This window comes from Pleurodeles waltl, chromosome 7 (genome assembly GCF_031143425.1).
Source record: "Pleurodeles waltl isolate 20211129_DDA chromosome 7, aPleWal1.hap1.20221129, whole genome shotgun sequence".
NCBI lineage: Eukaryota > Metazoa > Chordata > Amphibia > Caudata > Salamandridae > Pleurodeles > Pleurodeles waltl.
In genome coordinates, this window is record NC_090446.1 from 828585834 (window position 1) to 828600962 (window position 15129).

Sequence of the window (15129 nt, forward strand, 5' to 3'; positions counted from 1 at the left end):
CTCGCTTCAGAGCCCTTTCATACACCTCTCACATTACCTAAATGCAAATATTGCTAGCGAACACCTATCTGCTCATTATGGGTAAGACTCAAACTCTTTGAAAACTGTACAGAACTTCTGACTGTGGCCTTTCACACAAACAGCTATTCTTCTGGCTTTAGCTTTTTCACAAGTGCAAGTAAGACTTGCAGCAAATCTCACTACGGCTGATATGGATTCTCTCTTGCACTCAGGATTGACCTAGTACCAGCCAACATATCACACACTCAAGGGAAATCCACTGGCATTGTGAACAGAGCTCAATTGAACAACACCTCACTGCAGACAAAAAATTAACCAAGTGTCTCCATATACTTGTACAATAATCCAGAGTCTTAGGCCTTGCAGGACCTGTGAACAACAACAACCTTGTGGGCAGTTTATGAAGACAAAGCACAGCATTCACATGGAGTATGTCAACTCCCCACTCTCTTACTTGGAGTACAAGAACTCCCTACTCAATTATCTGGAATACACAAACTCCCTACTCAATTCATACATCATACTTCACTGTGATTTAGAAAAAAGCATTGCAAGCTCAAAATCCACTCTAAACACATATGGTATGCCTATGCTACCAAAAACTGCTGGTGCACTTGCGGCGGGCTCCTTCCTGTCTCGGGTTCAGAAATCACAATCGCTGAGGTGAGATATCATCACTATTCCCACCATTTGAGGTCAACTAAATCTTTTGACTTGCCAAAGAGTGTAGTAGTCAGAATAATTCAAAAACATATCAATTACATAATATCATAAACAATTCTAAACACCATGAAGAAATTAATACTAAATCAAACTCCAAACCAAATAATGTTTCAAAGCTTTATTTACAATCCCAAAATCAATGCCATATATATGGGGCGTAAAACTAAATTATAAACATACATTAAAACCTTTTACAGACCAAAATGTCTAGAGAGATTTAGCCTACCAAACATCAATACTGTTAAAAATTCTAACAAAATAACAAAAGTCATCAAACCCACAATATGGACATTCATATCGGATTTCAAAGCAGATGTAGGTGACATCAGTAAATCATCAAAATACAATTTTAACAGTCAATTTCAGAACTGGAACATCTTTATCTCTAACAAGAATTTGGTCTTGCATATGAGGGAATGGTCTAACACATGTGGACAAAACCAAAATAAAGACAAAAATAATTTGGAACAATCATCTAGCTATGACAGCTCACTATAAAAATATGCTGCTGCAATTACCTAAGCTGAAAAGGAAACACAAAACCACACTTAATTATACCTTTCCTCATAGGACAGCACCCAGAAATACTCAAGAGCAGTCAACTTCTCCCAACATCAGTTTACAGCAGCATCAAGCAGTGTATAACACAAGCTGCACAAAGGATGGATCATCAGTTCAGATTTAGTTAGGCATATTAATAATGAACAGCATAAACAAATGGGGAAATTAAGACTAAAAGCAAACTCATCAGTAGACATCAGACATGGGGCAACTTCAAAGTTCCTCACTAATGTCAAGGGTCCTCTTGATTGGTCCTTCAGGTGGGCTTATTCTAGGAGTCAGATTCAGTATCTAATGGTTGTTGATCGCACCACCATGTTTGCAACTCTTCTGGATTTTCTCAGAAAAAGTGACTTGTCATTTCAATTATTTCATACAGTCCCGCCAAAAATTACATTTTCTTGTTATTTTTTACTTCAAAATTCTTTCTCATGGCGCACAAAATAGACTAAACCCACTTCACATAAGAATTATGAGTTTCCTGTCTTGTTCAACAACTAGAAAAAGTACAGAGGGAACAGAATAAACAAGTACTTTTCCTCTACTTCTTCAAGATTAAATCTCTCAGGCCTGAATCCATACAAACACTATTGAACCCTTTGTGTTTATGTGTGGGTGTGCTGTTTTTGTCTGTTGGAATGGGTGCATGCAAAGAAGTGAGTGTGCTTGTGTTGATGGTGGAAGTGGGGTTTAGGATAAGGAAGAGACTGAAGCAGAGGCACAAGGTTGGGCTGGTTGGGGGGCTGAGGTCAGTGCAGAGGCTATTTTCACTAGTGATCTCTGCATGCCAGATACTGAACTAAATATGGCATCCAGGAATGCAATCATCTGTTCCATTTGGGAAGTAAGCCCATGGACGCCATTCACAATTGCTGTTTGGCTTACAGAGATGCTGCATAAGAGGTCAAAAGCCTTTTCAATGAGCGCAACTGGACGGGGGCAGGGAGAGGTGGCTTTGGCAAAGGGGACCCAGCCTTTTAGGGTGACAGGTTTGGCCATCTGGCAGGAAGCACCAGGGAGGGTGGAGAAGGAAATCTGGGTGGCAGACAAGGGTGCAGATAGAACAGGTCCTGTAGGGTCCACCACCACTAGGGACTGGTTGGTTGTAGAGGCCTCCATAGAAGATGTTGAGCTAGTGGCCTTTGTGTCAGTCCCATTAACCTCCATACCACTTTGCTATTGATTGTCCAATGTTTCTTCACTCAACACACACTGGCCAGCTGCTTCCCCGCCTTCCTGGCTGATATCTCCTTTGTCTGCTCCTGAAGATGCTGAAAAGGCACATACAACATGTTTAGTATATCTGTGCAAATCAAAATGAGCACAAGGTCACTTTACAAAACATGTCCTAATTTCACATTTTCTTTTTCATCTGCTTCAAGGTTGGAAAATGTAGGTGTACGTTTCCGTTATAGCGTACATGTAGGGACCATATTATGGACCCATTTGCTCACAGATTTGTAAATTACCATCATTAGTCCCACTTCGTTTTATATCATTTCACTTATACTCTTCAAATTTCTCATGGAATTGTTTAACACTCTGAATGGTACGTATCGGTTGTTATGAATAGTAAATTTATGCTACAAAAATAAATATCTAGCAAGATACCTTTGTACTATGTACATTGCCCACTTGCAAAACCCCCTTTCAATAATTCATTTGCTTCCATATTGATTTACCATCTGAACACAACAAAGGACACAAAAATGTTGTTTAGGGAATGTGTAACACTATCACCAAAGTGTGCACATTCCTGCATGTTTCAATTAATAATGTGTGCCTACTAAATTCATGTTTTTTTAAACAGACTGGCTTATGTGCACATTTGTGCAGGAGTTAAAATGAATTTACTTGCATCTAGCAGTAAAAACTTATTCATGAAATGATTTTGCTAAGAAATGTTGCCATTGTTCTCATGTTCCTAGTCCTTTTGGATCAGATGCTCATTATTGCTCAGTCATTATACCAACTCAGCAACGCAAGAAACATCCACTGCACTACAAGTGCATTGTATGCTATGCCACTTGTGATAGGGCCAACAAAACCTCCTCACAATTGTGATGGAGCATCACACATGACAGAATCATCAATTGTCCCCTGTTTAGTACTACCGACCCCCATGTCATTGACAAAATCCAGGTGCCTTTTTTTACTTAGTCAGGCATGTGTCTCCTCAAAACAGTCCTTTGGTAGTAATAAGGAATCTAATGGAAACCTTTAACAGAAATAAATACACAAAACACATCATCATATATATTGTGCAAAACTTACGCCTTACTGAAATCTTCATGTGCATTGGAAGCTTGTCAACTTATATGTTGATGCCATAATTTATTTTTGTAACAAAAAATAGTTAACTAACAATAAGAACTCAAAAATAACTTACCCTTTTGATGCTGCTTTGGGCTCTTAACTGCCAATTAAGATCCAGATAGGCCACAACAAGTATGTGGGTCATTAGAAGGGGCCAGGGTGTGGCACATGCACTTCCCACACTGGGAGGACTGGCCAAGCTGGATTTCAGATGATTTTCAAGTCTAGCATTGTAGATCCTTCCACCTCCTGCAGCCATTGCTGCAGCATCACCTGTAGACCCCCAAGGTTTGCACCTTCTTGATGACGGCCTTACATATCAGCTTTTTCTGATGGGCTCTGGCCTGTATGGAAATTAAGTTGTTTTGTGAGGTTTTGTTTGTCAGTGTTGCTGCAACACAATTTTGTAAAACCTATCACAAACATTTCTAAAAAGTTGGTACAGATTATTTTCTAAAATGCATTATTTGCTAGGAAATACTACAGTAATTTGTAGTGATTGGTTGAGTACACTCATATCTTCAATTTACAAACACAGGCCACAAACATCATTCAGGCCATGGATCTGAAACATTTCCTGTAGTGAGAGCTACTTCTGATCAGTTCAATTTATTGTGAGTTATGGGGGCTAAACAACTTGTAAGCACACACACCCACGCCCAGCTTCATTGGCTTAATGTCTAATCTTTTTAGAGATAGATACCATGGTTAGAACCACACACTATGACTAAGGACAGTATAGAAGGGCTGCCATGTATGTCAGTGTGAGCATGGTTTAATGTTATGTATGAACAAGTGTGTGTAGAAATGGGACATAATTGTGGGTGTGAATAAGAGGCTGTGTCATATGTATTTGCAGCATAGGACAGACCTCTCTCCATATGTGTATACATTCCAAATACATACAGATACTCATTACTCAGACAATGGACTAAAGTTAAAGTGCAAAAAAAAAAAAAGATTCACAGAAGTTAATAACTTGAAAGTTGTTTGCTGCACTTTACATTTCTCTCATTTTGACAAATGGCTGTAATTTTCAATTATACACATGGCACATTTCCTACTGTCCACTGAAAGTAAGGGACATCTAGTTTGTAAATGGAAATTTTTAATTTTGAGTAAATTGAAATTAAAAGTCACCTTCTTCATTCAGATAGTTTTTCAGTTCAGTTTATGATTAAAAACTTTATTAAACAGCATTTTGTTCCTGGCTAAATTATTGAGCTGACCACACTTCACTAAGGAAAAAAATTGAAAAATTAGCCTGTGTTACAAAACTAAAAAGTTGTTTAGAAATACATTTTCCATTCAAACATGTACCTATTCCTCTGGATTCCAGTGCAGCTGGCTGTACAGGTACAGGACCTCCATGGTCAGAAGTTACAACTTCTCAGCTGAGAAGGGAGGGAACCTCTCTCCTGCTTTGCCAGGCATTGTGGCTCCCAGAGGTTGGTAACAGCAACAAAAGTGGAGGAGTTATTGTTGGCAGCAGTGTTAGGAGGCTAGTAAGCTTTTTTCGTAACACCACCTACATGTACAGAATGTACACGATTGTCAACAGGGACAAATACAGCCACTGGCTTTCATACTGTGCTGTCACACATTTTGCCCATGGCTGTGTCCGTCGTGGAGTATTACAACCCCTATGTAGTAACTTTCACTGATGACAGTCAGATTGCAAATGTCCTGATGGTAAGGTCAAGGATAATTGGTCAATATGTTTATTTGTAGCTTAAGAATGTACAATGAGATTAGAAAATGTTGTTCTATTAACTTTTTCATTCACATAGGAGACTCAGCTCATCCTTACTGACCATGGTTGTTAGCAGTGCTTAGGAATCCAACAACGCCAGGGGAAGTCTGCTTCAAAGAGGCCCATGGAAGAATACGGAGGCAAGGGACCAGGCTTTTGGGCTCCTAAAGGTCAGATTTCTCTGTCTGGATCAAACTGGTGGAGCCCTCCTCTACTCACCCGATAAAGTGTGCAACATAACAATGGCCTACATGTTGCACAACATAGCCCTGCAATGATAAATCCCACAGATTGCAGAGCATGGAGACCATGATGAGCCACCCAGTGAGGATGTTGAAATGCCAAATGAAAATCATAGTGATGAAGAGGAAAGAATTGACGTACATCAAGATGTCATTGACAACTTCTTCACATTAGTGTAAGTATTTTTTTACCTAGCAATACATTCAATCCAAAGAACTTGTAATATAAAGAGCATATCAGTCTGTGCAGGACATGACTTTAGGAATCAGTAGTTTAGGGAATCCCAGGGCATAAATGTTTGTTGATTAATTTTCTGAGACAATGACTACTGTGTAATGTCTCTATTTTGACATGTAAATGTATTATTTTTTCTTGTTATTCTGATTTAGGATCCTTCCCCATGCCATCTTCATGTGAACATTTCAGACATGTGACATTTGCTGCTATATGCTGCTGTTGCAAAATACAAAGGGAACATTGGTTGATCCATTGAAAAACAAACACACTTTGGATGTACACCTACATAGTCATTGAATAGAGGTTTATAACATTGCATAAGACTTTTTTTCTGTTGAATGTTGCCACCAAGGCAACAAGTGCTGCTTAACATGATGTGACCACATGTGTAAGTTGACCCATAACATACTCAATTCCCTTGCAAAATCCTCATTTTGGGTTAAGTGTATGAAGCAGATGATGTCTGACATCATGTTGTAATCACTTTTTGTAGCACACCACTTAATATTGGTTGTGACATGCCACTAGATACTGTCACAGTGTATTCGAATGATCCTGTGGTCACAACATTATGTATTGCCAGGATTTTGGCTATTGGTGTTATTGATGTGGGGCTCCTATTATGAGACAGGGTGGCTGGCTCCTGCTAATGACATGAATCAATAATAGTCTGCCTATCGAATATCTATTTTAAATGGTTACATGCTATTCCTCCATAATGTCAAGGTCTGTAAACAATAAATTACACAGAGTATTTTGTTTATGCGTGTGTTCTTTTTTCATTAGAGAAACTATTATTGCTTACTAATGTATAAAATGAATACATCAAGATGTGTGGTGTTTGTTTTAGAACATGGGAGAAACATTACCTCAGTACAAGATTTCTTCAGCTAAAAATGTATTGATTACTTGCATTGTAAAAGTAATTATGGAAGGAAAATATTGAAAAGTGAAAACCAAAAAAAACTACAACAACAGTTCTTGACTTTGAGTTTTATGACGTTATTTTATAAATGCAACTACACCGATAGAGAAATAAACAACAAATAGCAAAGTGGAAAAAAACAAAAAAAGAGTCAGTGATGGTGAATTAAAATATTATTTTAGAGGCAAAATAATTTGAAGTCCAATGACGAAATACAATTGGCATCCAAAAGAGAAATGTGTCCAGAATGTAGTCCATAGAGTGGTAGTCACACACTGGAGGAAATTAGGTTCTTCATCATTTGCTAGTGGTGCTCTTGCCATCCTCTCCTGGTAGTCTTGACCGAAAGACCTTTCCATTCTGGGACAGGGAGGGGGTTCCACAGTTGCAGGGACTGAGGTGGTTGTTGGTTTTTCTGCTTGTGGAGGGGCCTCCCTGTCTGTGCCTGTGGCTGGTCTAGTGGACGGTGCTGGGAAAGACCCACACTATGGTGGTAAATGTCAAACAGCACCCCAGTAAGGGAGCTCAAATTTGACTTCAGAGTCTGCATCTCTACATTGAACCTCCTATGCAACTGCTTAATATCCCACAGCTCTGTTAGGACCTGACCCATCATGTTTTGGATCACAACACTTGCTTAATGATTGCCTGTGTGACAGTGATCCCGGTGGCCTCACTTTGCTGTCCCACAGATTCCCTCGCATGTACGCTACCCCCACAACCCTGTGCCCTTGAGCCAGTGTGCCCCATCCCACTGGGTCTTGGCTGAACTGGAGGTGGTAGTGGGGGAGTGTTGACTCAACAGCTGCCAGGACTGGGGGCACAAGATTGGGGTGATGTTCCATTGGACACAGGAAGTGGAGGTGTCAATTGGTTGAGGTATTATAACAGCTGAGTTGGAAGGTGCAGGTGTATGGCTAGTTAGACTCACTGGAGCTGTCTGCCAAGACAGGCCATATGGACCAGGCTCCTCCACATCATCCAGACATGCAGGAGTGAAGTCCTCACTGAAGTCTTGATCCTGGTCTAGAGTGGAGGTTTGTTAGGGTATCCTTAGTGGCAGATGGATGTCCACGTGCACTGGGTGTAGGACCGAATATGAATTCCAAGAAAACAAGCTGTGAATGTCTGGATTAAGCATCAAATGTGCATTGAGCTACAAATCAAGCAAACACACATTGATAACTTGTTTATAATAATATGTTTGACCTTTCTGTGTTTTGGGGATATTACTCATAGGTTATAAATTACGCACATGCAAACTTTAAAAAAAGCATATGAAAAAGATTTTATCGGAAGTGTACATAAATTATACCACATATTCAGCCCAACTCAGTATTGAAGAGAAATTAGAAGTTAACCATTTCAAAGCCTATCAGGCTAAAAGTCTGACTAATATGTAACTTATTAGGATTATTGGCACTGGTCAGCATATAGACTTTGCTAAGTAAACTTACTATCATTACTACTTTTATTGCACATAGAACAAAACATGATATAAAATCTTTGTCTCAACATACTTTGAGCTGTCAAACCAATTACATCACCTCACTGAAATGACAAGAAAGTGACAACATAAAATTACAAGAAATATTCCACTTTTATGTTTTGCATACAATGTGGTTTGAGAAATGCCTGAAATTTTGATATATTTGCATGTATTGAAGAAAAGAGAGAATGACCAACATCACTTTACAAACATATTTTCCATGTGAAAAAAACAAGGCATGATGGTAGTTGTAGTCCTTTCACTGTGACATTGTCAACACTTAGACAACTGTAAGTTGAACATTCCTAATAAAAGATATCCAGTGAAGATGTGCACACATTAAAAAAATTATGACATATGTAAAATGCATTAAACAGTACTGTACCTTCATTGTATAATGGATGGGGGTTTGAACCTGTTATCTTAACTACAACAAAATACATTCAAACAAACAATTGTATACAAGAAATTATAAATAAAGAACAACACACATTCTGGCCACACATATTTCCCAGTAGTGAAAGGAGTGTTGGCACCATAACACTAATAATTTGATGATGACAATAGATTTATGATTTTTAAAATTGTGCTCATATGTTTTACAAAGGTGGAAACACATTATGTGAAGATAACTCAAGAGTAAAAACTACATTTATGTTTAGAGAGACATACATATGTCTTACCTACCAGTCTCCACTCCAACAGCGATTTGTGTCAAGCCCTCAAGATGTAAGATCTGTAAGACCTTCTCCTCCCATGGGAAAAGTTGTAATGAGGGGCTAGGAGAACCACTACCAGTTCTCTGGGCCTCAAGGTGATACTTGGAGGCCAGTGAATGCCCTCTCCCCTGTGGGTCATTCCACTCTTCCTAAATTCCTCCTGTGTACATAGGTTGTTTGCTACAGCATTCGCTCTGTTAACTATTCTTGCCCACATTTTCCTTTGCTGAACTATAGTTGTATTTTGTAATTGGGCTCTAAATAGTTGTGTCTCTACTCTAATGATTTCATCAACCATGACTGACAATTCTCTTTCTGTATAACACAGATTTCTACTCTTTGCCATTATGAGTAACTAAAATTAAATGAAAAAGTGGCCCACAAGTTAATGAAAAAATAACCTGATTGCTGATTGGCAAATTCATCAGCAAAATGGTGTTCTTTAGTGGAATATCAAAGGATCATGGTCAAACATTTAGTATATTTTATAGTGTGGTATACAGGTATTCACAATTGGCCAACATACATCAGGTGTGTGCTCCTTGCATCCATTCAATAGCCACAGCCATAGTACAATTTTGAGCAGGTCCTATGATGGACTCCCACCATCAAGAATCTGCCACCAGAACACCAACACTACTGTGAAATCTAAATATGCATGACACAATCCAGCCACTCAGAAAGTGATGGAGTTCTGCTAGTCAGCATTTCAGTCTGCTGCATCAGCAGCTATGGACCACTTCCGCAGCAGACTCCACTCAGTTAAAGTGGCATTGGTTCAGCCACCATACATCTAAATATAGATGTTCAAATTCCATCAACATGATGGCGTACCCGAAACCACCAAAAACTACATCATGCTGGGATGACAGAACTCCTGTCAAAATCTAAATCAGTCCCTTAGTTTCTATTTTAAAGGTGCAGGCATCGTTCAGTGGCATGAAGCTAAAATCCAATCTGACGTTGTTGAACTGCCAGTCATATTCTGTTCATGGAGCTCTGGAGATGGTGCACAAATAACCATAGGAGTACAGTTCTATGGTCCCCACAACCTCAGGCACATAGAGACTCACAGGGTGTTAGGCAGAGGTCAACAGCAAATTCTAGTCCAGATCCTTTTGTAACTGGTCTTCTGGGCACTTCAGGGAAAAGGCCTGTTGCAGCTTATTGTGTCCCTGTAGCCTAACAGCATGTCAGTCAACTGGCTTGTGGAGTACACTTCTTTGTCCTGGATACAAGAGAGAGCAGGTTGAGTCCTTCTTCGCTTCTCTAAGGTTGCAGACACCTGGACCATTCTTGTTCTGATCTTCCACAGGTCCAGTAAGTGTTTGTGGACTGTGCTTTGGGGTGCTACCTTAATGGTTAGGACTAGCTTGTGAGTGAAGTGACCCTGCCCTCTCCTCTAAAGACTGAATTAAACATTCCCAGGGGCAGCCCTTCCCAGTTTCCCAGAGGTTCCTATGTGTTCCATATTGGGAATTGAGACTTAAATGCAATAAAAGAGGAGTTTCAAACTTGGCAAGGAGGTTATATTGCCAAGTCGAAGTGGCATTTTAAGATTGCATTTGGACATGCTGGTACGAAATAGCAGGCACTGTGCTGATCCGGTAGGATGCAGTTATTTTCCAGCCACGAGGCAGGCACTGCATGGATTTCAACGTTACAACGATTTCCCGATGCACAGGTTTTTTTTTTTCTCTTTGGTGGAACCTTTGTGGCCATGAGACTTCAGAACAGGGGGCAAGCTGAATCCAAGCTCTTGCACTTGTGGGGGTGGCAGAGTCCTCCCCACAGGGTCAGAAGCCAGCAAGCAGCAGGGCAACAAGCAGGGCAACAGACCTTCCAGCAAAGCAGCCCAGATGAGGCCTCTGGCCAGCATGGCAGTCCCTCTGACTGAGTCCAGTCTGAGTCCAGTTGTATGTCCAAAATTGTCTGATTGGATAGGGTCACAGACCCAATATATATGTATATATATCAAAAGTACCTTTGAAGCAGGGAACATTTCAAAGAGTGATTTTGAAGTGCATAGGCTGCCCTTTCATCCCAGCCCTATCAGACCTTTGTGTGAGGGCACGCCACTGGCCTTTGAGGCGTAACTGAGAGTCATTCCATCCTTCCACCATTCCTGCCCAGGAAGACCCATCAGTATGCATATGAATGTGTTTATGGCTTTCTGGGTGGAATGCAGAAGGGGAGCTGTCAACCAGCGCAGACTAGGCATTGAGTGGAGACAGGCTGTAAGGCACAGAGAGCAGTAAGTGCAGAGAAATGCCTACTTTCTAAAACTGGCATTTCTAAAATAGTAATGTAGAATCCAACTTAACCAGTACGTAGGAATTCTCACTAGCATTCCAACCATACCAAACATGACAAGACTATTCCTCTAAAATCAGAAATGACCACTTAAAACATTATAAGGGAATTTCCAGTGCTAGCCTATGAAAGGAGTAGGCTTCACAGTAGTGAAAATGTGACTTTTGGAGTTTTTTACCACCAGGGCATATAAAACTTGAGGACCTACCTTAGGGGTAACTGACATGTAAGAAATTGAGAATTTAAGGCTTGGAAAGTAGTATCAAACGCTACGTTTAAATGGCAGTGAAAGTATACACACAGGGCTTGCAGTGGCAGACCTGAGACATGGTTAAGGGGCTACTTATGGGGGTGGCACAATCAGTGCTGCAGTTTTGCTAGTAGCATTTAATTTACAGGCCCTGGGCACATCTAGTATACTTTTCTAGGGACTTGTATGTAAATTAAATATGCCAATTAGGTATGAGCCAATGTTACAATGTTTAGGGGAGAGAGCACAAACACTTTAGCACTGGTTTAGGGGAGAGAGCACAAGCACTTTAGCACTGGTTTAGGGGAGAGAACACAAGCACTTTATCACTGGTTTAGGGGAGAGAACACACACACTTTAGCACTGGCCAGCAGTGGTAAAGTGTGCAGAGTCCTAAATCCAGCAAAAATGAAAAACGAAAAATGAAGGGAGGCAGGTAAAAACTAAGGGCCAGATGTATGAAATTTTTTGCACTCGCAAACGGTGCAAATCACAAAAATCGGTCTGCGATGCTTCAAAGGCATTCGCAGACCACAAATAAGAAATCACTAAAATTGTGATTTTTTGCGTTGCGACCTGGTTTTGCGAGTCGCAATTTGCGATGCATCAATAGCGATTTTTCGCAGAATGGCATTTTGCACATGCAAAATACCATTAACTGAAACCAGGTGGTAACCTGGTGCAAAATTTAAAAATGCATTTCAAATGCATTTTTAGATTGTACATGTAAAGCACAGTTTATACCCTTTTGGCATGTGTGCACCTTACATGTCCCCCAAAAACATGGGTGCAGCAGAGGGGGCCTTAGCCCCCCAGAACCCTGGGGTTTTGCATTTCCAAAATTGTGATTTCTGGTTCAGAAATCGCAATTTTGGAAATGCAAAAGATTTGCAGATATTGGCCAACATGCCCATAGCTGCGAATGGGGCCGGTATCACAATGTGCGATTCGGTAATACCATTTGCGATTTTTAAGAAATCGCTATAACCGCCCCGCAAATGTGATATATGGCACTTTGTGAGTCGGAAATAGCGATTTCTTAAAAATCACTATTTACGAATCGCAAAGGGCCGTGATGATACATCTGGCCCTTAGGCTATCAGGTCTAACAGTATTTTTTTAAAAAAATCTGGTCTGGGATCCTTTTGTATTACATTTTCACTGTGTTACTCTTTGACGTGTTGCACACACACTTTTTATATTGCCTCTAATTTAAGCCTGACTGCCTTGTGCAGGGTGTACCAGGGTGTCGAGCTCAGAGTAATTTAGGATTTGCTTGTGTCCTCACCCTAACAACGATTGTGGTTTTTAATTGAGAAAGTTTATACCACCCCCATCCAACAACCCAAATTCTTACAAGCCCAAAGAGACAAATACAGCACAAATACAGCACAGCACGCACGCAGTCCATATCTATGAATGAGTGTATTGTTGAAATACTATTAAGAAGATGGTTATGCCTGCACATAAGTGGTAAGACACAAGAGTTTACTGCTTGACACTGCATCCATGTAGGATCTGTGAATTGAAGTGCAAGGTGTGCTTTTGAGAAAAAGGACCCCTCTTTAAATCATCACTAGGGCATTATGCATTGAAACTACAGCAGTTAGGGCACAGATGATTGATGTGGAAAGCACTATTACTAACTCAATACGAATGCACATGTGCCCAGTTTATGTTGGCAAACATATGAACATTTTATTCACATATATCTATAAAAATACTTCTCAATGATTGAAACTCCTGGCAAGTATTCACTGGAAATAAAAGCTCAGAGTACAAAACAAGATGACTATGATACTTGAAAAAGAACATTTATAAGTTTGTCATGACATGAATGTAGCTGTGTGTTTATTTCATCTTACCTTCTAGTTTGTTGTTAAGCTTGACCTCAAATATTGACATGTTACTTGTCTTGTGGCCTCCTCTCATTCAACCACTGACAAAGCAACACTAATTGCAGCATTAGCTGTCTTCAACTTTTCCGGTGTTGATGTTACCTCCATTAGGAGACTCCGTGTACCCCTATGTATTAAATGTGCATCTGGAAAGGTTACAAGTCACAGTTGTCATCCCATTCACAGATTAAGCAACATGCAATTGGCATTGCTTACTCCTCTATGCATCTGGCTCTCCGTGTACTGCCCCACACAGCATAAGTTATTCACCCCACATTGATTTTAGGGTAATCCAAATGTAAGGCGGCAGATAATCCACCCTTCTGACAGATTTTCCTTTGCAATAAATCAAGTGTTTATGTCAGTGTTATAAATGGGGTCTTTGGTTGGCAGTCAGGTTACCCCCTGTTCAAGCAAGGACCCTCACTCTAGTCAGTGTAAAGGAGAATCACACTCAGCTAACCCCCGCTCACCCCCTTTGTAGCTTGGTACGAGCAGGCAGGCTTAACTTCAGAGTCTAGGTGTAAAGTATTTGTACCAACACACACAGTAACTCAGTGAAAACATGACAAAATGACACAGCACCGGTTTAGAAAAATGGGAAATGTTTATCTAAACAAAACAAGACCAAAACGACAAACATCTAACATACACAAGTCAAGTTGTTCATTTTAAAAGCAAAAGAGTCTTAAATCCTTTTGTAAACAGTAAAAACACCGTTAGCATTCAAAAGTACCTGGGTAGCGTCAAAATAACACGCACGGGTGAGTGTGCGTCGAAAAAAGGTGAGCAGTGCGGCAATTTTCACCCGCAAGCAAGACCGTGCGTAATTTATCCTTCTCCGGTCGGGTCTGCGGGAGAGCAATGCATCAACCGGGCAAGCACTCGGGTCTGGCCAGGCGTTGCGTCACTTTTCTGCACCTAGCAAGGTTTGCGTCGGAAATCCTGCTGCATGGTTTCAGCAAAACCGCGCTGTGTGGGTTACGATGTTACCGGCCTCTGTTAGTGGTGTTGCACGTCCTTTCTACAGCCGCGTGCATTGGCCTTCCAGCCATACTGCAGACGGAACATTGATTTCAGCCACAAAGCCGGCGGTGCATCATTTTTTCTGCTGCGCCTCCGAGGTTGCATCGGAAATTTCCCTGCACGGCGGTGTGTGCATGGATTTTCAATCTTGGTCTGCCAGCATCACCTGTCAAGGTCCCAAGAACTGGACAGGGCATCATTTGGCAAGGTAGGAGCCTCAGCAGAGAGCCCAGGTGCTGGCAGGGAAAGTCTTTGATGACCTTGAGAATTCAACAACAGGAGGCAAGCTCAGGACAAGCCCTTGGAGATTTCTTCACAAGCAGGAATGAACAACAAAGTCCAGTCTTTGTCCCTTTTCACCGGGCAGAAGCAGCAACCGCAGGATAACTCCACAAAGCACAGGCAGGGCAGCACTTCTCTGCAGTGCTTCAGCTCTTCTCCAGGCAGAGGTTCCTCTTGATTTCCAGAAGTGATCTAAAGTCTGTGGTTTTGGGTGCCCTTCTTATACCCATTTTGTACTTTGAAGTAGGCTTCTTCAAAAGAAAGTCTCTCTTGTTTTTTAAATCCTGCCTTGCCCAGACCAAACCCTGGACACTCACTAGGGGGTTGGAGACTGCATTGTATGAGGGCAGGCACAGCCCTTCCAGGTGTGAGT

At 40.9% G+C, this 15129-nt stretch overlaps 1 long non-coding RNA gene across 1 annotated transcript in view; it reads right to left on the reverse strand.

Moving 5' to 3' along the window:
* Positions 1-853: 853 nt before the first annotated feature.
* The window catches only part of LOC138245623 (uncharacterized), a 35147-nt gene continuing 20871 nt past the window's right edge, over positions 854-15129 (reverse strand). The window contains exons 2-3 of the long non-coding RNA XR_011194153.1: positions 3695-3965; positions 854-2576 (exon numbers count right to left, since the gene is read on the reverse strand). This is a non-coding gene — a long non-coding RNA (uncharacterized lncRNA). The remainder of the gene's footprint in view (positions 2577-3694; positions 3966-15129) is intronic.